This window comes from Hermetia illucens, chromosome 1 (assembly GCF_905115235.1).
Source record: "Hermetia illucens chromosome 1, iHerIll2.2.curated.20191125, whole genome shotgun sequence".
NCBI classification, from domain to species: domain Eukaryota; kingdom Metazoa; phylum Arthropoda; class Insecta; order Diptera; family Stratiomyidae; genus Hermetia; species Hermetia illucens.
The window spans coordinates 216,892,064-216,917,858 of record NC_051849.1 but is presented as its reverse complement, the minus strand read 5'-3'; the positions used below and the strand labels follow the sequence as shown (position 1 = coordinate 216,917,858).

At 45.0% G+C, this 25,795-nt stretch overlaps 1 protein-coding gene across 1 annotated transcript in view; it reads right to left on the bottom strand.

The window, feature by feature from the left end:
• The window catches only part of LOC119661421, a 61,784-nt gene extending 39,852 nt beyond the window's left edge, over positions 1-21,932 (bottom strand). The window contains exon 1 of the mRNA XM_038070764.1: positions 21,509-21,932. The gene's annotated coding sequence lies outside the window, so the exon portion shown is untranslated. The remainder of the gene's footprint in view (positions 1-21,508) is intronic.
• Positions 21,933-25,795: the final 3,863 nt, after the last annotated feature.

Below are 25,795 nucleotides of genomic sequence, written 5' to 3'. Positions count from 1 at the left end.
TTAAGGATCTTCTTATATTCTCGCCTCCTAGGCATAGAGGAAATTTTTCTAATGAAGGCGGGTGATTGCGATTGTCTCGTCTAGCGATGGCTGGCTCTCCCATTCCGCCTGCTGCCGCCTTGTCAGACACTTGGTTATCAGTCCGATACACCATTAATTTCGAACGGAACGAAGTCTTTAAACTCACTTCCATGGACAAAGGTAATTTTTTCTCCCAAATATTGCTCAACATCATAATTAACCCTTCGTTTCGGGATATGCCCCCCAGCTTCAGAGATGTGAAGAACCTCATTAGATTAGTCTCCTCATGATTTTCCTTTTGCAGAGATTTTCATTACAAGATTGGAGCGGTTCCTTCGCGGGTTTGCGACAGCTATGGAGTGAGTGAGACGAATGACACCATATTTCAGTGCGATAAGTTCTCCCATGATAAGATGGGTCTTGAATGGACTAAGTTAATTAACTCTTCGCTGGACCTACTTGCGGTATGCAATGCAGTTGACTAAATCTTGATAAGCATCCTCCTCTTCCCGAGTGCAAGACCTACCTCTTTCAGCCGCTTCTTTATAGCAGTGATTGCTTTGGATCAACATAATTCCACATCCATCAGACCTTCTGCAACGGTGTAGCCCACTATTGTGGCCTAACTAGCAACTGAGGATATCTTTATTCATGATGTTCCACAACAGCGGTTCCAGAACAGAGCCCTGCGGAACACCCACGGAGACAATATGTTCTTTGGTTCCATTGTCTGTGTCGTATTAGAGCCTTCTATCTATTAAATAGCTGCCGGCTAGCGCTAGCATAGAAAAGGACCAAGGATTGACCCTTGGGGTACTCCGACAGAGGAAAAAATGCAGACGAGATGCAACCATTGAAAAAGTCACGATTTACTCTTCTATCTAAGTAAGATCTTAACCAAAAGAGAATTCTTGCCAGAGATCCCTACGATCGGAGTTTAGTGAGAAGCAAGGAATGTTCAATGGAATCGAAAGCTTTGGGGAAGTCAGTATATCATGTATGGGCATTGGTTTTTGTATTTGGAGATTTCGCAACAAAGTTAGTGAATTTCACAATGAGGTGACCAAAACGAGACGAAAGAAAGTCTTTTACGTATCTTTCAAATATTATGGAGAGCGAGGAAAGAATGGATATAAGTCCTTAATTTTCGGCCCACGTATCCTCACTTTTTGTGTGAGGGTATAATATGAGCTTCCTTCCACATGTCCGGAAAAATACCTTGGGACAAACTGTTGTTATAAATGATAGGAATGTGAAGGGGGATGTTCTGTTTACATTTTTCTAGGAAGAGATTCTGGATACCATCGGAGCCGCAACTGTCACTAACGACATTTCCAAGAAGAAATTCGACAATTGATGGATCCGGATTGACAGAAGAGGAATGGAGGGTATAATAGCCGAAGATGAATCAGATGTGTCGGAAGAAAGCAAGATAAATTGGAGGAGTAGCGAGAGAGTTCTATAAGTACGATCCGGAAACCAAACAATAGACCATGATATGGATGATAGGAAGCCCCAACTCGCCCGTGTAGGCAACAAAAGTCGGCAACAAAAGTTATGATATCAATTCTCTCTTCTTCTGGAAAATTGCGAAATAATAACACCGAACTGGCTTATCACAAGCTTTCAAAATTGACTTTTAGGCAAGGCAAAAAAAACTTCGGCGCTATTTTCTACACCATTTCAATCCACCAGCTCTAATTGTTGAACCCACCTCTTTACTTCCCTTTGAAAGCCTTTTCACACCCATGTGTACCTTAAAGCGCTCTTCAACTCAGACGTTGTAATTGAAGACTTGCCCCCAATAGACGAGTGTGAAATTAACTACCAGAACTCAAGGGTCCACGACGCAAATGTTAGATATGCTGTAATGTTACCACTTAAGGACAATACTGCAATTGCATCTCTGGGAAATTCCAGGAACAAGGCGTTTGCTTTGCTTAAAACAGTGGGAAGGCGTCTCGATTGGGATCCTGATCTTCAACGGTGTTACCATGAAGCCTTACAGAAGTACATCGATCTGGGTCACATACGGCAGCTGCTTCCACTTACTGGAGAAGATCGCAACGTGTACTATCTTCACCACCAGCCGGTTATCAAGATAGAAAGCTCCACCAAAAATGTTCGACCAGGATTGCAATGAAACCGGGATCAGTCTCCACGACAAGCTGTATACCAACCTAACCTGCAAGATGACTTCGCGCAAATCTTTTGGTACTTTGGTGGAGGAAGCATGAATTCGTAATCTCGACCGATATTGAGATGATGTGTCAGATGAATAGGATGTAACATGTGCTATACAGGCGATCTAGGGATGTGCCAGTCAAGGAGTACGTAAACACGACTCTTTTATTTGGTTGCAACTTACCCAAGATAAGAAAACGTGGACTTCTACGCCGACAAGTGGCATAGGTAACAGACAGGAGTTGAGAATTCGTACAAATTTCGGACATATTAAACTCAACCGTCCCAAGTGGGCATTAAATGATCCCAGCGGTTACAACAAAATTCCAGAGCAATTCAAGGAAATGGGTTTACACGAGATTGAGCAAAATCTTCTCCATCGTCTGATTTGGAATCCAATGAGAGACGACTTTCGTCTAAAAATCATGAAGAATGATCCATCAAGCAAGCTGACAAAAGCATGTCTTCTATTAAATATTGCCGAAAGTTTCGACCCTCTTCAATGGCTACCGTCCGTAGCGATTGCAGCAAAAAGCCTAATGCAGAAGATATGGCCGTAAGAAATAGGTTGGGGTGAAGTCCCTTCGGAGGTGAAAAAGACACAACAGAGGCGGTTAGAGGTAGGGCTACCAATTTTGGAATCCATACTTCTCGATGGATCCATTACAAGCGAGTCTCACGAATTTTACGATGCTTCAGAATCTGCGAGGGCTGTGGTGTATTGAAGAATCATCTATTCCAATAGCAAGCCGGCTATATCCTTGATCTATGCCAACCAGAGAACAGAGTGAAGCCAGTAAAAGCCAATGTGACCTTACTCAAGCTAAAGCTGAACGGTGCTTTGCTGCTTGCTGGACTAATGTATCATGTCAGGTCAACGTTACAATTGAGACTACTGGTAAGATCCTACAATCGTGTTGGCATGAATAAAAAAAAGAACCTGCATAGCTAGAGAGCTACGTCGCACACCAAGCTGGTCCGTCAGGTAATCAGGTCCAAGGTGGTCCAATAGTTAACCACCGAACGAAGGTGGACCAGGCAACTCATCTATATTAGCCAGTTCACCACCGATATAAGACACCTGAGCGGCACCGATAACACAGTCGCTGATGCAATCTCTACGCCCGAAGAAATCATCCATTCGGGATTTACAGGCTAGACTTTTGTTTGAGAATCGAGGGACTCCTAACTCAGCAATACACTTGATGGTATATAATGTTTCATCCTGCTGACTTGTTGGTAAAACTGCCGCGCCTGGTGCGGTTGCTCCGTGTACTTTTCTAGTTCATAGACTTGTTGGTTCTCCCAGGCTTCCTTTTTCCGTCTGTGAAGTCGCTTCTCCACTCGTCGGAGTTCGTGATAAGTCTCTGCGCGTGCCCGCGTTCTTTGAAAATGCAACATTACTCGGTATGCGGCATTCTTCCGTTCCGTTGCTAGCTTACATTCATCGTCAAACCAACCTTTCCTACTCCTTTTGCGGCTGGGGCCAAGTATGTTTGTGGCCGTATCCATGATAACGTTCTTCAGGTGATTGTGAAGATCATTTGTTGATGCTTCATCTCCAGGTCCTCTGTTCACTGTATGGATTTTAACCCACTAAAACCACCCCCTACCTCTAGTGCTCTTTCCCGCAGAACCAGACAAAGTATTTCGTCAAGGGGTGGACATGATTCTAGCCTCTCCCTTCGCCCAACAACTGCATTCGCAACCACGCCTTCCTCGACTCTGAATCCACCCTACCAAGTCGTTTATTACATTCCAGCTCTCCTGGCATGCAATTATTTACCCAATTATATTTTCCGGTGGTACTGTCCCTCCCAATATCTTCTAGACTCTGCCTTTCATCTGCGAATCTAGGGCAATGGAAGCAAACATGCTTCGGTTCCTTGGAAATACCATCGCAGTTGGGACAGTTGGGTAAACTGTCCAGTTTAAACCTATAAAGGTATGTACGGTAACCGTCATGTCTGTGAGAAACTGCGTGAGATCATAGCTTATGCGTTCTCTGCGTCCACAACTTGATGCTGGGAATCAATCTGTGCGTCCATCTACCCTTTTCCGCCCGTTCCCACCGTTCTTGCTTTACGATTTCTCCCTTTCGGCGTTTTTCATGTGTCGATCAGAGGAAGAATCGCGGCCATCATCAATGCGTATCATCTCATTGGCCAAAATGTCGATGGGCACCCTTGCGGCTACTGCATAGGCTGCTTCGTCTGAGATGGTTCTATAACAACAGCACACTCTTAAGGCGGTCCTTCTATAAACCACCCTCATCTTTTGAGTTGACAAAATTTGCGCTGCGTAGAGCAGTATAGAGGTCATCAATCTAACTATAAACAGTCTGTTAACATTGGATGTCTTTGTGCAAACATGTTATAGGTTCTGTTTGAAATTCAGCCTCGCATCTATTATCACTCCAAAGTATTTATTTGTTGGCTTTGAAGTCATGATATGCTTCCCCATTCTGATACGAGCAGTGGTTTCCTTACGCCGGTTCGTGATAAGCACCGCCTCTGTTTTATCCTTCCCGAGTGCAAGACCTACATCTTTCAGCCACTTCCGTATAGCAGTAATTGCTTGAGATGAATATAAATCCACATCAACCAGATATTCTGCAATAACTGGAATGTCATCGACGTAACCTAATATTGTAGCCTCACTAGCAACTGGGACGTTGAGGACATTATAATACATGATGTTCCACAATAGCGGCCCCAGAACAGAGCCCTGTGGAACACCCGCGGAAGCAATACAATTTTTGGCTCCATTGCTTGTGTCGTACCTTCTACTTGTTAAATAGATGTCGACTAGCGCAGTTAAGTAACTGGATACACCAATCACTGCCAATGACCTCCTTATAAGGTTTCAACTGGCAGAGTTGATCGCATTATGCACGTCAAGGGTAATCACAGCACAATACTTGCTAGTGCCAGTGTAATATATGAGGCAGATAAGGATCGTGTCGGCGGTTTAACTGGCCGTACGGAAGCCGAATTGTCGGCCTGATAAGCCTCCCAGGCTCTCTACAGCCGGTAGAAATCTTTTAGGCAACAACATTAACCATGACGTCGCGATACACTCCGTGATATGAAGGGCTCCTTCCAAAGGTGTACCTGGTATTACCTCTTGATCCAACCACACATCTATGAAAATTTCCTCGTCAAGTGCTTGCAGACCAACCTAACATTTTCCTCATTCTTTCATTAGGAGGAGCCCTTGCTATATTTTTGCTGATCCAAAACTTGCTGCAACTTGGCGAAGATGAGAAAACAAGCTTCCCGCGAAGAAGGTGGGACCGACTTCTATGCGGAGAACTTGCTAAGTGGCGCAGGGACCTGACAGGAGACAAGAATTTTTATCGAACAAATGTCGGACTTGTTAAGCTCCGGAAGATTCAACCTACACAAAAGGACGTTAAATGACCCTAGCCTTTCGAACATAATTCCCGAGGAATTTAAGTCCTCTTTAAGAAAGTATCACTCCTACACAGTGGACACCTCAAACAAGGTAATTTAAAGAAAGGAACCAACTAAAGAAAATTATTTTTTTATCAAATCCAGATCTGCCAACAACTTGGGAACGGCTTAGGAGCAGGATGTCCGTCAAGAGAAGTAAGATGATACTCCCAGAGGAGTTAACGTCATCAGAAGAAGGAAACACAAGCCCTTCAGAAATGAAGGAAGTAAACGCGAGCTTCTTCAAAAAAAATCGAGGAACTAAAATAGGAAAATTCCGCTATGGCCCAGCAACTGGATTGTCAGTAGGGCAACATCAAACAATTGGAAGAGCGCTTGGCATCTCTCGAAGGGAGAATGCCGGTATCAAGGTCGGAAACCCAGTATTGGCGGTTTTTGGGAGTGGGCAAGCGTCGATATCCAACGACCGCAGTGCCTCAGTAGTGGGAGCCTTGGTTACTGAAACATCTAATGTTACAAACGTATGGGAGTGACTGGAACTGGCTTCATTGAAGGACCCGTTCAGAAGGAGCTCGATTCTTCGCAGATCTCCTCCCACACTGGCACAAGCTCCCGCAATCGCCACCCCCAGTGCGTAGCGGGAGCCTACGAGGAGGAAGAATCCTTCACACTGAATCACCCGAGCGATGCTTTGGGCAGCGATCAGTTTGGAGCTGCCTTTACTGCTCTGTGTCAAAAAATCATGGAGCTGTGTGAATTCATAAAGGAGTGCAGGAATATTCATCAGAATATAAGGGCCATGATAAGAGGCATTCGTTTGGCGTACGGCAAGGCCCAGGACGAACGAGGGAGGAAGGCCGTCGATTGAAAAAGTGAACCAGGCGACTCATGTAACGCCTGCTCAAAATACAAACCGGGGAAGAGGCTGCGCGAAAAGCTAAACGACTCAGCAGACCAGCAAATCCCGAAAAGAAAAAAGGATTCACCTCCCAAAAAGGCAGGGCAGACGAGGGCTATGACTGAACGCAGTGAAACTATTGCAGCGTCAACTTCGAGAAAAGGGACTGCAGCTTTAAAGTCGGATGCGGCAGCTTGGAGGACAGTGGAACCACGGAAAAGAAATGATCCGAGGAAGATAAGACCGGAGGTGATTATCATTTCCAAATGAAGGCGAAGGGTTATACGCCGACATACTCAGGAGAGTGAAGAAAGACTTCGAACTCATCAACTTGGGGGACAATGTCAGCCGTATTAGATGGTCCCAGGCAGGAGATTTTATGTTGGAGCTTAAGAAACCCCAGGATGTAAACGCGGATAAATTCTTGAGCCAAGTCGTTAGGGAAGGAAGCCGACATAAGGCCAGCAGACCAGAGATCATTATAATCTGCAAAGATGTATGATAGATGAAATCACGGCGAAAGTGGAAATTCGCGAAGCGTTGGAAAAGCAGGTCGATCTTTCCGGACTACAAGAGTCAACGGTGAAAACGCTGAGGAAAGCCTAGGGAGGAACACAAACCGCCATCTGTTAGCAGCAGGGAGAGTGAGACTAGGCTGGGTTATGTGTCGTCTTAGGGAACAGGTGGGGTTGAAGCTGTGCTTTAGATGCCTTGGCTTCGGTCACATTGCGAAGACATGCACCAGTCCAAATGACAAGTACTAATCAACCTCAACCACTGCGAGGCGTCACAGGATCTACTCTCGGAAACTATTCCCGAGAGTGAGCCATATCGAAACCATTTAGTAGCATTTGGGCCGAAGACCAAACGAGCCGAATAGCGCCTTCGAGGAAATAATAGAGCATTCGGAGGAGAGCTTCATCAGGGCGAAAGTGAAAGGCGTCCACATTTATAACTGCTATGCTTCACACGAGTATGTGCAGATGCTGGCCGCTCTGGTTTTGGATGCAAGAGGACGTTGGCCGACCACAATAGTAAGTGATTTTAATGCGTGGGCTCTTGAATGGAGCAGCCGGAAATCTAATGAGATGGGACGTGTTCTTCTCGAAGAATTCGTGGTGCTTGACGTGGTACTGGCGAATGTTGGGGCCTCGTACACTTTCTGGGGGAGGGGCCTGGGGTCTATATAGTGGACCTGACATACGTGAGTGCCATTTTAGCCACTAGAGAAGGAGTCGGGGCATGCCTAAATGAAGAAATATTCCCTGCCCAGTGGAAAAAGCAAAAGTAGGTGTTGCTTCCGAAACCTGACAAGCCACCTGGAAACCCAGCGGCGTATCATCCTATCTACCTGCTGGATACAATGGGGAAGATGATGGAGAAAGTCATCTGCAACAGACTCCTACCCATCGTCGAAGCCAGCAATGGTTTGTCGGAATGCCAGTTTGGTTTCCGACGTGCCCGCTCTACGGTGGACGCAATTGGCATGGTAGTAAACCAGGCAAAAAGTGCACTGATTTCTGGCGGCTGCTGTGCCGTGTTGGCGCGGGATGTCGAAAACGCATTCAATTAGGCCAACAGGAATAGAATTAAAGGGGCGTTTAATTACTTACTTAGCGAATTTGGTGGAAAACGACCTCTCAGAGAGGAGTCTCTGGTACGGGATGAATGAGGGGCCCCAAAGAGTACATTGTCACAGCCGGAGTACCACAGGGATCGGTACTTGGTCCCCTGTTGTGGAATATCATAGAGAATCGGGTGCTTGCTATTGTCGGCTTTGCTAATGTCCTAGCTGTGGTTGTTGAAGCCAAACACCCAGAAGATGTGGAGGTCGACGCGACGGAAACAGTGAGAGTGAGAAAGTCCTGGCAAGAAAGGGCCGAGCTGAATTTGGCGGACGCGAAAACGGAAGGGGTGTTAATAACCAACCGCAGGAAAAATATGCATGCCAAAAGGCAGACAGTGCCACCACGCCACTCGCAAAAATGTTACTGAATATTGGTGGACCGAAACACTGCCGGAGGTTGCTTCTAACCTGCTCTACTCGTCACCTGTATGGGCAAAGGCGCTTACAAACTCTCAGAGACGGAAGCAGGCGAACTCAGTTTATCAGCTGATGGCTTTGAAGGTTTGCAGTGCTTTTAGAACCACATCAGATGAGGCAGTTTTGTTGGTGGCAGGTATGATCCCTGTCGGCATTCTGGCTAAAGAAATGAGTGTGCTGTACCATGCAAAACGTATGGAGGAGCACGCAGAGCATAGAAATGCGGCAAGATCAGAGTCGCATGATCACTAGCAACGCAGATGGGACGAGTCTACGAAATGTCAATGAACGCGCAGGCTCATTCCCAACATTAGGGTGTGGAAACATGAGGAGACCAACTACCACATTACCCAGTTCCTCACGGGACATGGTGGTTGCTGTAAAGAAGTATCTGCACCGTTTTGGGCTGGATGATTGTCCGAATTGTCCCAGATGCGATGGCATACCGGAGAATCCAGAGCATGTGATGTTTTACTGCCCAAGATTTACAATGGAGAGGAGGAGCCTAGACCAAGTGCTTGGCAGGAGTGTGACCCCGGAGAGCTTGGTGGCGGAGATGCTGACGTCCGAGGAGAAGTAGCTTACGGTTTGCTCCGCAATTATGCAAATACAGGAGGAGTTCCTGAAGGAATAAGGAAGGAGGAAAGCTGCAAATTGGAGAAAAGCACGAGTGCCTAAGGGCAAACCTACCCGGGGAAGTATTACCTAAATTGTGGTCAAGCGGGGCTGAGGCTGGAAAGACCGGGGGTGGTTTTTAGTGGGTGCTAATCCGCCGGATTAGGTCTCCATTTTATTAGGCGGTTTTTGTCGTCATACACAATTCATACACATGTCGTGTTTTTGAATTTATATAAGGAAGCAAATGCCACGCTGCTCCCAGGGTAGAGATGAGGCAGCGTCTGATGCATTGCCTCGGCTGAGGCTAATCCGAACCGAAATGAATGACCGAATGTGAATAAATTTTAATTTAAATAAATTTCGACCAAAATCTACTTCAATCAAGCATTTAGAAAAATTTATTTTATGTCTGACCAATTGTTCTCCCCTGTGTAATCGTGGGCAACCATGCATGCCTGAAATTCCTCATGTAAATGCAGCAAATAACTCCAAGTACATTCACATGGCCATATATTTTCCAACATCACTGTTGAAAAAACATAAAACGGACAAGTGATTATATTTGATTGGATTTATTTGGGCCCGTCGCGGCGCGCTTAAGGTAAAACAAGACAAGGTAAGGGTAAAGTCGCGTGCATTTCGTATTAAATCGAGGAAATGACATACGGGCCAAAGGTGGGCGCCTGTCTGGTCCACGAATGAAGACAGAATGACCAAACATCAACAAAACCTGCGCAAACAGATTGCTTATTTTTTTCAGGGTTTTTGTTGTTTTACCTCCGTTGATGATCACTCTATCTTGAGAAGGTTCTTAGCGATCTCTGGCTGAGTCTCAGTTTTTGACGGAAGATCACTTTGTGTGGTACAGCGGGAATGGCGACCGGCGGCGGTGGCGACGACCATGGGACCCTTTTTGAATGATAGATGCAAACTCTTTACATGTCATGGGAATTATGTGGGATCTCAAGGAATTGTCTTCATGTGCGAACCTGTGGGAGTAAAAGGATGGGGTGCCCAAGGAATTGCATGCGTAACCACACCCTGATTTGCATTTTGTACATCTGAATGATGCCTGCAGACTGGGCTAAGGTTTCTTCTTTGAATGGAGAACTCGACAGGTGTGCGAAGTCATAATGGAATGCCAGGAAGACATATGCTAGAATAGAACCGCGGAATGCGGGAAAACTCTATTGAATTTCGACCCTACCTTGAAATAACATTCATGCTCGCATGGGAACCAGTAGCAGCGCATACCGCACAGCCGCACTTTGTGAAGGAGAGGCATCTAGAATGAGCATTAATCTATAATTAAGCAAGCATATAATAATGCCGAATGCAGTAAGAATGCAACCAAGATAATCAGCAAATAATAAATTGTGCAATACTTCGCACCAGCCACTGAGAAAATTGAAAACGCCAAAAAAGGAGTTGCACCTCTCATGCATTATCTGTACCTATGAAAACCTCGACTACGCATAACAAAAAGTCAACAAGTCTAAAATCCATTAGCTTAACGATACGAAAATTTATTACAATCAGATAAAATAAATGATTCGTGTGGCACAATGAATGGATCTAAATGACATACTCATTAATTATAGCATCGGCTTAAAGAATAGGATTTTATGCAATTATGAAATAGTAAGCGATTAGTAACGATTAGCAATAATTTACTACAAGCGTGTCGCCTTAAGGCGTATCTTTTGTAGCGGCAGAAAAAATACGCCAGAAGAACTGCACGCTTTTCCAATTGACGCCATCACTCTAAGTGTGACTAGTTAACTGGAAAATTCTATTTCAATTATGTCACTCGATTGTTTGGAGGAAGCAATAAAAGTGGGGGTCATGCATGTAATACATATTTTGAAGATTATATCACATTCTCAGCCTCCAGAGTAAACAAGGAGTTCCCGTCTTCTAGTATTCAGTATCCTCGTAATTGCACAATCTTCTAGTCTCCTATTTGATTTCGGCCCAAGATACTATTTGCTCCTAAACTTCTAAAGGAACTTTCAGATATCCTTCCATTGAGCCAAAGTTCAAAATCTCGTGAATTTGTGGATACCGAGTCTGGCCGCATGGTCTCGAATAGATCAGTGTTCCGTGCAGATCGTAATCCTATACGCGTACGCTTGCGTCTTACCAAAAGGCTCACATAAGTGGGTTCTAGGGTAGGAAGGCCAAATCGCCCTTGACTTCGTCACATGGAGTCAAAGACAGTCGACTAACTCAGAACGCAGACTAAGCTCAATGGAAAACTTTGAAGAGCCAAGGACGAGCTGGCCAATCCGCCGGCCTGCCCTTTATCCTCTGCGACCAGGAGCTCAGAGAAGGAGGGCCTTGAGCTTCACTGTTAAGCATGTCTTTGCACTGCCCAGGAGGACTTGGCTATCAATCACAATGTGTGTGTTACACTCGGGGCTTAGATTATGTTCTATCCTTCGACAGGCTTCCAGTATCGCCAGTATCACCGCTTGGAATCCACTAGCATATCCAGGATACACTATGGATACCCGAGAATATTTCAAATTTTACCAAACTATACACTTCAAATCTGAAAAAACTACTGTGTCATAGACCTACCATGCATCGCCCGTCTTCCACTGGTTAGAAAGCCCCCATCCTCCTTGTGAATGCCTAGAGTTCCTGTGCTGCTTCATCTATTCAGACTCACGGAGTCTGACATCACTGCAGGATGTATCTTATTTAAGATAAAAATCTAGAGTGAAAAAGTGTCGGAGGTATCTGCTAGGCAGAACTGCTGCGGTGTTACCACAGCGCGTTGCCCCGAACAAGTGCTGATCCGTCCGTGAATTCCGGGATCAGTTAAGCGCAGATCAGGCCTCCGGGAACTGGGGTAGAGGCTGTGTCCCGAAGGGTACATCCGTTTCTGACTATTTCAACCCGCTCCCTTGCAGAATAAATCTAAACAAACAAACAAAATACACGAAATAGCGTTTGGACACAGCACAAAAATAAGTCATTCATCGCAGCAATCAGCGAAAGAAGCAACGAGGGCGGAAATATCCGATGATAACACCGGGACACCCAAATAAAGAAGAAGCCTTACCAAACCGCGCGACAGACAGTGCGAAAGAGAAACTCCAATACCCTGGAGTATCCCTGTTCCGAAAAAAACCCAATCAGAATCGCTAGTTCTGAGCAGGTGGATTCGGAACCGAGTAGAAGTTCAATCGACCGTCCTAGTTAGAGCCGAAGAGGAAAGGCTCATCAAGAAATGCGCGGCAGTGGTGAAGCGTATGCAATCGGCAACGCTCCTCCAGAGGAACGTCAGCAAAGCCATCAAAAATGGGCTGATAGTGCTGGAGGAACTACTGGACCGCATCTCCTTCTACAGACCAACGTGGTAAGCAGCGAGAGATGATCGGATAGCAAAAGCAGCCACACTTCTCGTTGAGAACACTGCTAGCGCCAAACGGACGCCAAATAGCCCACTGCCAAGCGAACTGGGGAAAGAGCGGAAAGAGGACCACGTGTCTCAACGAGACTTCATCAAAATTGTATCCAGTGACCGAAAAAAGTAGGTGAGAAAGTATAAACGGAAACAACTGACTACGCCGCCAGAGACCCGCCTGTCCAAAGACAAACAGACTACAAACCAAAATCCAGTAAAAGAAATGACGAGAAAACGAGGAAGCACTAGACCGTCGCCTCTGCTGATTGAGCCGATGGAAGGTAAGACATTTGTCAAAGTCCCTAGTGAAATCCAGTACAGGATAAAACCCGAAGACAACGGGGCAGAAATGTCTTCCATACAGAAAACGAAAACGTCTTCGTCGAACTGGGCTCGGAGACGACCAGTAGGAGTACGTTTTACGAAGCGGTCATGGGGTTACTAGAGGAAAAGGCTCTTGCTACTAGTCTAGAGCATATATGCTCCCTAGAAATCTGAGATCCTGACTGTGTCACAGAAAAGGTCGAAGTGGAGGATGCCATAAAGCGGGAATACCCAAAGGCAACCAATGCTCAGAGAGATATCACCTCTGTAATTGCTCGAGGCCAAAAACTCGCCGTGATGGAAGTCTCCGAGCAATATGCGGATAGTCCCCACCAACCGCACGTCAGCAACTTGGAAGGGATCGGACAGAAGGACAGTATGCCGGAGATGCCGTTGGTAGGTCACCAAGCCTACAGCTGCATTGGAAGCGAAAGTTGCGTTCTCTGCAGGGATCTTGGCATGTTTGGTGAGAGCGTCACACACACTTCGGCTGGGGACAGTGTGCAATCTTTAGGGCAGAACTGGAAAGGGCTAAGGCGCGACTAGCACGATCCCGCATTTTACAAATTAACATGCAGCAGAGTGCAACCGCTCGCCAGTTGCTAGCAGAGTTTACTGCGAAGATAAATGCTGATCTAGTGCTAATCGGCGAGTAATATTGGAACCAGGACCCCGCTTCGTGCCATTTCGACTTATCGAGTACTGCAGCCATCTGGATTCGGGACGACATTCAAATTTGTGTTCTTCCCCAAGGCGGAGGGAGTGGGTTTGTCTGGATTCGGTGTTTAGGGACAAAGTTTTCTAGCGTTTAACTGACGCTGAATTGGACAGTGCGGGCTTGATGGCCTGGGGGACACCGTTTCGGGCAAGAGGGGTATATCCTGGTAGACGTACATGCCTCAGCTAGACTCCAGAAGTAAATGAATTCTAGAAATAGCGGCGAGAACCGGACTCATAGTTTTAAACACCGGATTCACGCCAATGTTTTGGCGCTCACGCTGTGAAAGAAACATCCTTGACATCACTTTTGCGTCGGAATCTCTGGCACCATCAATGGACGGGCGGCAAGTCATGGAAAACCTCTCGATAAGTTATCACCAGTACATCGCGTTCGAAATGGTTGACGCTACGTGGCGGCGTGTGGAATGTCCCGAGGGTGAACATCGGGAAGCTTACCGAAGCTCTTGCAACAGGTGGAGCCGCGGTAGAGGAGGTGGTAGCTTTGAAGCTGACACTGTCGAATACTCACTGATGAACCTAATAACAACAGCTTGTGAGGCTTTCGCGCCCTGGCCTCATCCGCGACAAGCCTTCTATGTACTGGTGGACGGCAGAAACTGCCGACTTACGGAGATAGTATGATAAGCTCCACCGTTTGGCACAACGTTTACACGCCAACGAAGAGGCATGCGTGATAAAGGCAGAACATAGATCAGCAAAAAGGAGACTCACAGGTGAATGAGAAGCTCTGGGAACTTGACTATAAACTTGTCACCCGGAAAATCGGGGCTCTGCAGAAGTCCTCCATGCTAAGTACCGACCAGATGGACCGCATTGTACGGAAATTAGTCTCCACACATCCTGTACGGTTTGACGCCGATAGCGCGGAAAGCGTTGAGGATTGCCCCATTCTCACAATGAGGGAGCTCGTCCTCATGGTATCCCGACGGAAATTTACAAACTGGTATTCCGATAATGGGCAGGCTTGTTGCTTGGGGCATTGAATTTTTGCTTGAAGGAGGGCATTCTTCCTAGCCGCCAGAAGGTAGCCAGCCAGACTCGCGCTGATCAACAAGAGAAAATGAGACCCGGAGCACCCATCTGCATACTGACCACTTTGAATGCTTGACACTACCGGGAAAGTGCTCGAGAAGCTCATTAGGAGAAGACTCGCTGACGAGATCTGCGCTGCCTGGGACTTATCCCTAAGGCAGTTCGGATTCAGGCCAGGGAAATGCACAGTGGGGGCTGTTGTGGAGGTCGTGGATGCGGTTCATCGAACCGTGGCACAGAGCCGCCGAATTTGGCGGATAGTCCTCCTCATATCGCTTGATATCAGAAATGCATTCAATTCCTTAAGATGGACAGATATGCTAGGCGCAATAGAAAACTCATTCCGCGTACCAAGCCTACCGTTGCGAATATTGAGGGATTATCTGAAACACTGCTTCCTGCTCTATGAGATGCTAAAGGGTCAGAGGAGGATGGAAATCACGTCGGTAGTAACACTAGGATCCATTCTACGGTCGCATCTCTGGAACGCTTCCTAGAATGGTGAGACTCGCTATGACCGCAGATTCGTGTCTGGTCCGTTATGCAGACGACTATGAAGCACTTTTTCCGGACGCACTGTTGAACAGGCGAAAAGTAGACTTGGCATATTGATGCGACGGGTAAGCGGATGAATGACTGCCTGCCAAAGAGTGTAAAACTATCTACCACCGTAAGGGTCAAAACTAAAGAGAGGTGATTACCCGTGAAGAACGTCAACGCACTCTTAGCGAGTGGCAACTCTCTTGGAAAAATGAGCCAAGAGGCAGATTGACAGCGCGGTTCATCGACAATTTAGACCTATGGCTGAGCCGAACGGACAGTGATTGATTACTTCCTTACCCAATTTCTAAGCGGGCATTGACGTTTTCAGTCTTACCTGCAAAGTATTACGAAGGCGCGATCTCCTGATTGTGTGTTCTGCAATGAAGTGGCGGGCGACGCTGAAAAAATTTCTCTTGTGAAAGATTGGATAGCTTTCCTCAGCAGCTTTATGCAGACACAGGGGAGCTTTCCTCAGCAGCTTTATGCAGACCACAGGGGAGCTCTCTTCAACCCATTTTATCAGAGAGATGCTGAGGAGGGCTTGCAGCTGGAGTCGTGTTGTGCATTATGTTCGGGCTCTTCTTTCTTGAAGAAGAATGAACTGGACCGATGGAGAGACCAGATGGCAAGGGTATTCCTGAACTAGCAACTCCCTTGCTCCCCGCTCGTTGGTGAAAGAGATTCCCTAAGTTGACGACTCCCAAAGCCGAGAAAGCGGGAGGGCTAGCCCGAAGGAATGTGTCAAATGATTCCAGGTTAGTTCCCTGATGGCAGGGAGGTGTCTAGTTGGCAGTCCAACAGCACAGTTTTGCAGAAGTCCAACACTCGGTGCGTAAACGCATTCACCAACCCTACTCCACAAAAAAAAGCAGCCTACCAGTCGAAATAGCACTCAAACTACTATCAAGAGGGGGTGTGAGAAGAGGCTGGGTTAAGTTTCGTCTTAGGAAACAGGAGGCACTGAAACGGTGCTTTAATCGATCACATTGCGAAAACATGCAGCAATGCTGATGACAGGTCAAATCAATGCAGCAAATGTAACGCAGGGCGTAAGCGATATCAGTAAGACCTGCGAAATTGGTTCAAATTGAATACCGTTCAAAATTGAAAAAAAGGGGACCGCCGGCACATTGCAGACAGCTGCAGATGCCGGAAGTCCAGGACGCAGTCCTCAACGCAAATCACAGGTGAGGTTGATTCGGTTGAACCAACAAATGGGGAGTGCATCGGCGCTGAACACCGAAAGTCATAGCAGGGATTTTAAATCGCGTGCTCTTGAGCGGGACAACCAAACAATGAATGTGAGGTGACGAATTCTGCTCGAACCATTCGCGAAGCGGGACTGGACGTGGTATGTTAGGACTTCATAACTTTTCCGCCAGAGATCTGTACTGGATCTAACAAACATGCAAATTCTAAATCAAAGGGAAGTCAACCAAAAAGAGGTTTCGCAAAATGACGGATGGGTTGTTCAGAAAAACGACAAACGCTTATCAAGAAAATACGTTTTCCGTGATGCCCGAGATATGAAAGGAGCGATCACAGAAAAGTGATTTAGATTACTCAATAAGTCACGGAAGCATGTGATATTACTATGCCCAGAAGGCAGCTGCTCCCCAAAGACAAGTCTACTACTAGTGGGAGAAAGAAATGGCAACTTTGCGGGCCCCATATTTTTGGCCCAGCAGACTTTGTCAAAGGCTTACTCAGGAGTAACTGAAGGAAATATATAGGAGGATCGGTGAAAATAAGGCCAAGGTTGTGATGCCATTCCAAATAAAGTTTTCAAGTGAAGATTAGATCCAAATTATTGGTCAACACCTTCAAGGTGAGCCTAGGAGAACCTGAAGATCCAGCTTTTTATCGGCCAATCGTCCATCGTAGAGCGAATCATCTACAATAGGCTGCCACCCATTGCCGAAAACGCCAACTGAAATCGAATTAAAGGTGGATTGGTTGAGATAGGTATTTCTGGATACTTGCCGAGTTTGCCGAAAATTATACCTCGGAGAAATTTCTTTGGCACAGGACATATGAGGACCTCATAGAAACACCGGGGTACCAAAAAGCTCAGCACTGGGTCCTCTGTGGTGGAACGTAATGTATAATAGATTTCTTGTTGAAAATAAAAGCGAAAGACAACGAAATGTAAGCCCCATTAACGTTCACGCCCCTACAAAGGAAACTGCAGAGTCCGAGAAGAATAGTTTCTACAAGGCAGTAGAACGAACTCTCGAAGACTAATCCAAGTATGATATCAAAATCGTACTTGGCGATTTTGATAGTCAAGTAAGGATGGAGCCGATACGTCGACTACTAAAGCTTGCACAAAATTACCAATCACAATGAACTGTAGATCATTTAACTAGCAGTATCATACGAAGTGTTCGTTGGAACTACCTGTTTTGCGCCGAAAGAAATCTACAAACAAATGGACCACGCTCCATACGAGACCACGTTCAACCAAATTGGCTATGTTTTAATCGAACCCCCACCCCTCATCCTTGATGAATATCATAACATAAAAGGAGGCCAGTATAGACTCGGATCACTATCTCGTTGGCTAGGTACTCCAGCCTCGAATAACAACACCACCCTGACACTGTGACAATCTGAAGACGATGGACAAACGCTGCCACCTCCAAGTATAGAAGAAAAAGTCCGTGCAATTCATCGGCTTAGAAATCATAAGTCGCCAGGAGCCGAGGGAATTACAGCCGAATTGGTTAAAATGTAGGCGACCAATTACACCAAGCGGTTCACCAATCTATGTTCACGATGTGCGACACCAAATCATTGCCTGACGGCTGACAACAAGGCGTTATCTCTCCCACAAATAAAAAGGGAGATATCACGCGGTGCAACAAATATAGAGATATCACTTTGGTGAGTACCACCTATAAGATATTCTCTGTTATCTTGCAAGGTCAAATAGCCCCACAAGCCATCATCATCATTGGCCCATACCAAAGAGGCTTCACTCCGGGCGAACCAGTAACAGATCAGATTTTGTATCCAAGGCAAGCGATGGAAAAACTGCTGTAATATGGACATCAGTTGCACCATCTTTTCATCAACTTTAAAGCCGCCTATGAAAACGTAGTCGGGGTAAAACTGTACAAGACCATGAAAGAATTTGGTATCCCGACGAAACGACGCTGACCAATTTGCGAGGCCAGGTAAAAGCAGCAGGATCACCCTTGAGACCATTCAACATCAACAACGGTCTAAGACAAGGGGGTGCCTTATCATCCGTCCTCTATAACCTGGCCCTCGAGAAAGTGATCCGTGATGCTGAAGTAAACGCGAGGGGCACGATCCTCTTTAAGTCCACCCATCTACTGGCTTATGCTGACTATATCGACACTCTGGGAAGAACGACCTGTGAGTTACAAACTATCTTCATCCAGATCGCACAGGCAACGCGAGATCTTGAGCTGCACATCAATGAGGGAAAGACAAAATATATGGTGGCAACGTCAGCACCAAAAACCAACCAACCAACATCAAATCGCCCTGGTCAAGCGAAACGAATAAATAATAATTTCTTCTATCTAGGGTCGAAAACGACAACTGATAACAGCTCCTTTTTCTTCAGTCTTTGTCCCGTTCATAAGCATGATCGATTTCGCCGTTTGGCTCTATCAAATGCCTAATCTGGGTGCAATGGCAAGGCCTTTAAATCCCCGTTCAGCGTAGGAAGCCACCGTTGTTTCGGCCGGCCTTTTGGTCGCTTACCATCGACTTCGATATTCAATCTTGGCAAGTGAATTCTCGTTAGTGCGAATTAGGTGACCATCGAAGACGCCTCTTTCGCAGTTTTTTCCACGATCGGTGCAACCCCGTATCAATCGCAGATATCCTCATTTCAGATGTGATCAAAACGTGTCATGCCACTAGTCCAACGCAACGTCTTCGTCTCCATTACCGCAATAAGCACTGGTCAAACGGGAAGAATAAACAATAATTTATCCAATCTAGGGTCGAAAATCATAACCGATAACAGGTATGATGATCAAATCCGCGCACGGTTTTTGACTAACAACAGAGCTTACAGCTTACAAAAACTGGTCCGCTCGAAGCGTCTCAACATAGGGCCAGAGCTGTTACTGTACAAGACAATGATCTTGCCAGTTCTTGTATGTACTCCTCGGAGACTTGAGTTCTTAGCAAGGCAAATTGCGAACTTGCCCCCCTATATGAGGATGGACAATTCCGTAATCTACATAACGACGAAATCTATGAGCGATGCCATGGTTGCGGTGGGCGGGTCACTTGATCGGTATGCATGAGGATGATCCAGCCCGAAAAGTTTGTAAGGGCAATTTCTATGGTAGAAAAAGAAGACGAAGCAGACCCTGCCTGAGATGGGGTAGGTCAGGATACCAGACAGCTTTTAGGGGTATCCGATTGGTGGACTTCGGCGCAAAACCGGGATGTCTGGAGTTCCTTATTAAGGTAGGTCTTGACCGGATACCGATTGTTGCGCCGTTTATGATGGAGGGGAAATTCGGCTGTCACCTGAACTGCTTTAATTACTTTATTTTCTACTAAACTTCCAAAAGTTACTTAATTAAGGTTTAATATGCATATTACATATGCAAAAGGCATGAAACGGCTAAAAGAGTCCTGGAGAAAGCCATTGGATTATTATTTCCAGACCGAATATAGATGATAGCGTCCTGGTGGAGAGAAAAAGGGTGGTCTACTTCGGAAGAAGGTTAATACAGAGATTCTTAATTTTATTGAAAGTTTGAGTGAAGACAACCCTGGAAGGACACTAGAGCAAATGAAGGAGGTGATCTCATCGAAGTATGATGTACATTTAAGTAAATTGACAGTTCAGAAAGGTCTGAGGAAATTGGGAATAACCCTTGAAAAGCAACTATCGAGGTTGATCGAATTCAATTGAAAATGTTTGCAAAAAGAGAAATTATGCCACCAGTTTCACCGACTGGGCCCCAACAGGTCTCCTAATTTAGTCCATTCAATCTTGAGCTTTGTAGAAAGTAAGCTCGTTTTCGACGAATCCTGCTGTCCTAGCCGTAATGACAGTTCGAGCAGGAAATGTGACCCTCATAATACTCTAGAATAACCAAAAAATAGGCCATTTTCAAATCATCACTGCAGGAAATTGTAATGCAATATTTTTGACGGAATTGCAAGAGAAAATGGAAAACACCAAAGACGCTGTGCTGATAATGGATAATGGACAATGCAGCTATTCACATAACGTCAACAGTTACGGGGAAAATGGATGAACTTGAGTTTAATGTGAAGTAGCTCCCTACGTACTCCCTAACAAAATAAATCCAGGGGAGAAGGCGTTTTCTGAAATCATGGTGTTTTTAAGGAACGTTATTTCTAATGCGGGTGCAGGGCATACCCGCTCCAATATTATCGTGGAAAGTATAACTTCAGTAGAATCGACCGAATGCGCTAACTGGGCGAACAATTTCTGAATTTGAAATGGAAAATTCTGATTTTGAAATGGAAAATTTTGAATTTGAAGTGGAAAATTCTGAATTTGAAATAGAAAATTCTGATTTTGAAATGGAATATTCTCAAATTGACGTGGAAAAGTCTGAAATCAATTTGGAAAAATCTGAAATTGTTTGGAAATTTCGGAATTTAATTTGGAAAATTCAGAATCATCAATATCGAGACGGTTCTGTAGAATTTCTTGAATGAATTTACGCAAAGCAGTTTTTCCGATTTATAGTCACAATTAAAGCTTACTAAAATCTGTAAAGCATCTACTCTATAAACGACTACATCTGTTCAGATCGAAATTTATCTGATTATCTTCTTCAAAAAGGTATATTGTTTCCAGTATAAAACCAGCACAAAGCGAAAAACCCCTAGTCCCACAGAGAAAGAGCGTGCATCTTATTTGCTACTGCTACTGATATACGGGTAGGCTCAGCAAAAATATCTTCCATGCAACAAATCTTGCGGATTTCTTTGATCAAAATTGTAGATGCTTTGCGATTTGATAGTCGCTTTTATTTTTTACTCGATTTACCCGGCGTTCGTGATTGAAAGAATGCGGACTAACTATGTACGCACAATTGCCAATCATTCAGGAAAATTTAAGAGAAATTTATTTGTTTTTATTTGGTAGGAAGGAAATAAAGAGTATCTTTGAAATCCACACTTGCCGCTTTTATCAGCCTTTGATATGGAGTCATAAAACTGAAGTATATTCGCGTGTCAAGGATAAATAAATACTGAAGACGGGAAAAAGATGAAAAGAAATGCTTGGCACATACCTTAACACCTCTGAATATTTTTCCAGCAATATCTGTATGAACTTTTTCCCCGAAATGCACTGTAACATCCACTATCTAGCTTTCTGCAAACATATCTTAAAGATCAATCATAAACTTCCTCGTACTACATATATCCTAGTTGGCACTCGAAGGTCTATTAAACTACAAGAAAATTCTCATTCACTTTTCAACACTTTTCCAGAAGAAAATGTTCGTAAAATATCTGAACCAATAACACCAACAAATCCCGATAAACGTGTTAGGATGCGCACGATCTTAGATGAATTTTCTTAACGGACTCTCGTGTAAAATTTCTTAGATGTTCACCGTTCGAACGGTGAGTGAGAAATGCAAGTGAAAATTTCGGATTTTTCCACGTTTTGGCTTTAGCGGCTGTAGATTCCGACTGGTCTCAGTCGCAAGCTTCAGATCTTCAATGTACGAGTTTGGAATCACCGCAGACTCAATGATTGGAGCAGAACTCGGTATCGGTGTACTACACGACACCATATCATGCATGAATATGAATCTTACATGTGATACGGGCAGTGGTTGCTCATTGCAATCGAGTGAATTTTCCCACAGATTGTAATGAAAGGTTTTTCCGAATGTTGCTCTTGGCAAGCGAATATGCATTAGTAAACGATAAAGAGTGAATTTATCTTATTTGAAGTACGAAAGTCGGACTATCTGATCAGCACATCAATAGATACTAGAATGTTTTTGGGCAATAGAAGGAGCCTGGTGGGGCATTTTGGTAATGGAAATTTAAAAACAGTTTTCCTACTTTCCCCCCATTTTATACAGGTAGAATCTGTGCATATGCATTGTATCTTAAAATTAATAACTTTATGTTGAAAAGATAGGAACAAATCGACTTCGGTTAAGGTTTCTATCTACTAAAATCACTCTCCACTCCCCTTCCCGGTAGAACCATCGTCAAGCATGGTGTTATGGAGCAGATATAGCTCGCTTTAGCTCATTACCCTTCCCTACATCGACGACGCTCATAGCTGTGCCTTCCTGATCTCCTCAGCTCTCCTTATACTAGATGTCCGTGTATCTATCACCTTGCCTGCCTGATACTAATGCTGATACTGATTTTGCTACCTTTGATGAGATTAAGATATGATCCGGGGTTTTTAACCGTCTAACTTTTAAAGGCCTGGATATGTAGGGATGCACTGCCTGTACCCTCCTGTGGCCCAGCTCCAGATGTTCTTTCGTGAATTTGATTGACCCCTGTCTAAGTTCAGGTTAGCGTATTAAACTGTTCTCCTTAGACTCACCTAACATACCCGCGTCAGTTGTGAAAGGAAGTGGAACTTCATACCGTCCTTCGCTAGTCCGCCCGGTCCATCGCCCAAAAAGTGCCTCGCATTTTTTCCACTTGGCGGGATATGCTATTTGTCGCGGGGCACATGTCGAATCTCCCAAAGCCCCAATCGCCCCTACCAAGCTGTAGTGGCCGCGGCTTCGCGACGGGACCGGGATTTAATTTGCCTTTTTCGGGGTTAATTTGATCAAATAATGCATTTTATAGTGTGCAATTACCTTAAATGTTGCTGCATATTGTACATTATTGAATGCATATGGGCGAATTAATCGTGACAAAGGGGACTGATCTGCCGCATTCGTATGTGCATGCGTTTGTTGCTGCCAACATGAATTCTCGAAGTTCAAGGCGATCGTAATGACATCGGGACCTGTTCGTGTCGAACAGCTGATTAACAGCCGGGGAATTGTCAACTTCGCGTGCGAGGCATTGGATGGCGGCAAGTCTTCCGAAATCAAAGAAAGAATCAACCGGTCCAAGGAAAGCGGAACAATGGAGACTATGGATTAGAGTTTTCGAAGATTGTGAACTGGGTAAGAATCAAGGACTTGACAGGAGAACTAGGAAAACAGAGTTGTGTGCAGGAAAGGAAGCTCAGAGTTCTAATTCTTGAAATTGTCTATTGAATATGGTAAAATTCGAAAGACAAGTCAAAAGCAAACATCATAGCCATGCTTTCGAGTATCTGTGAGTATACCTAAGGGCAAGGCCAGGATGTGCATTTATTTTGTTAAGAAATTATCACCAACCCTTCAATTACTGTTCAATACAGTAATCATTCTCATGATAACCTTAGTAGCAACAACAGAACTGGCTATGTTACTACTCCCCAATTTACACATCAATAATATTCGATTAATCAGCCTTTCGTAAAGAACTCCTGAGGAGATAATCTGACTAGCTGCAATTCGACATACATTCCAGTTAATAATCCACAGCAAAGAACAGAACTCAGCTATTCCAATACCGAAAGAAGTGCAGGAAGTATTGTTTTTAAGATTTTGTGTAAAATAAAACCTTATTAAAATCGGTTTACTCTCTGTCTGTCCGTCTGTCTATCTGTCTTTTTTTTTTCGGCGTTGGAAGGTCAAAAGGTTCGAAAGCTGCTGCTGGCTCCTGCCATGCTATTAAGTTAGCCGATACGGCAGTTCACTTTGATATGCGGAACAGTTGCCCAAACTAGAGCTGCGTAGAGTAGCATGGAGCTGACTACCCTAGAAAGCAGAAGACGTCGACTTTGTCCTGGCCCACCAATGTTCGGTAGAATCCCTGAGATCGTTGCAGCGATGGGTGACGCTTTAGTTGCGGCACACTCAATATGTCTTTTAAAGTTGAGTCTTCTGTCAATAATTACTTCCCAGTATTTGAGCGATGGTTGGGAGTAAATTGTTGGTTCGGCAACTTTGATTTTCACAGTTTTGTCGTCTCTTCTCTTGCTGATGAGAACTACTTCTATTTTGTGTTCAGCAGGTGAAAGGCCGGAATTTCTCAACCTAGAATTTACCTCCCATATTGCTTCATTTACGTAGATCTCGATCTCGTCTTGGTGCTTTGCAACCACTGTTATTCCGATATCATCAGCAAAGCCAATGATTTCACGTTATCCGGACGGCGTAACGTCAGCACTTCATCAAACATAGCTAGCCACACCTAGGGCAGAACCCTGTGGCACCCCGCAAGCTGTGGGGAATATTTTTAGCCCATCGTCCAAGTCGCAGTAAAGGCCCAAGGAGACACTCACCAACAATGCTTAAAAATATATTTCGGGGCCTGTAGCTTGTCGAGTGCCTCGATGATTTTTTTCCAGTTTGCACTATTGAACGCATTTTTTACGTCGAGGGTTGTTTACTGCGTAACATTTTTCTTCTTGTATTGCAGCCTGAGCCAAACCAGTCACCATCTGATAAGCATCGGCAGTTGAGTTCGCCTTACAAAATCAAAATTGTTTGTCGGAGAAGGCCTCCTTTCTTTCCGCAACAAAGAGCAATCTGTTGTATATTACTCGCTCAAATAGTTTGCCAATGGTATTGACCAACCATATCAGTCTGTATGAGGAGGGGTTACCCAATGGTTTACCTACCTTCGGAATGAGTGTGAGCATTTTTAGCTTCCATTGTTCGGGGAATTCTCCTTCCCTAAGGCATGCCGTGAAAAGTTTGGCAAACATAACTGGCGCTGTCGTGGTCCTAGAGTCTTTTTCTCAGTGAATCTTTTCGCTGCGTCTAGAACCTCCTCATTTATCACTACCGGATTTAAATGTACCGCAGGAAGACTTGTACAGTTCACATCTACTGGGAACAGAGTATTCACTATATTTTGCAACAACTTTGGACAAGTAATCGGTGGGGAGCGCTTGCCTTTTAGTGATGACATCACCGACGTGTATGCGCCACCCCACGAGTCCAAGTCAGCTTCAGCACAGATTCGCTTGAAATGTTCGGATTTGCACTTTCCGATAGCTACTTGCAATTTTTTCTTCGCATTTTTATATTGCACGTGTAGCTCCTCGTACTCAGGTCGGTTTCTTCTGCGCTGGGGCGTTTCCTAGCTTTGAGGTATTTTTTCCGGCATTCTTCAATTTCTGAATTCCACCAGAAATTAGGATTTCGTCTTCGGAAAGTGCTACGCCGAGGCATAGAGACGTCGCATGCCCGCTGCAATTTTTCCATGACCTGTAAAACTTTTTTGTGCGCTTCCCGATACCAATGTATCTTCCAGAAGTACTTCCTTGAACATTTCTGCGTCAAATTTCTTGGTTACCCAGCTCATCGTCAATCTTTTTAATGGTTTCATAATATTCCTTTCCGATGTTTGAAAGATGATAGCCTGATGATCGCTGTGTACGTACTTCGCACTGACACTCCACTTCAAGTCACTGCTTAGAGTGTCACTGACGAAAGCGAGGTCTACCACCAAATGAAATTCACCCCTCCAAAATGTGCCGGTTCCCC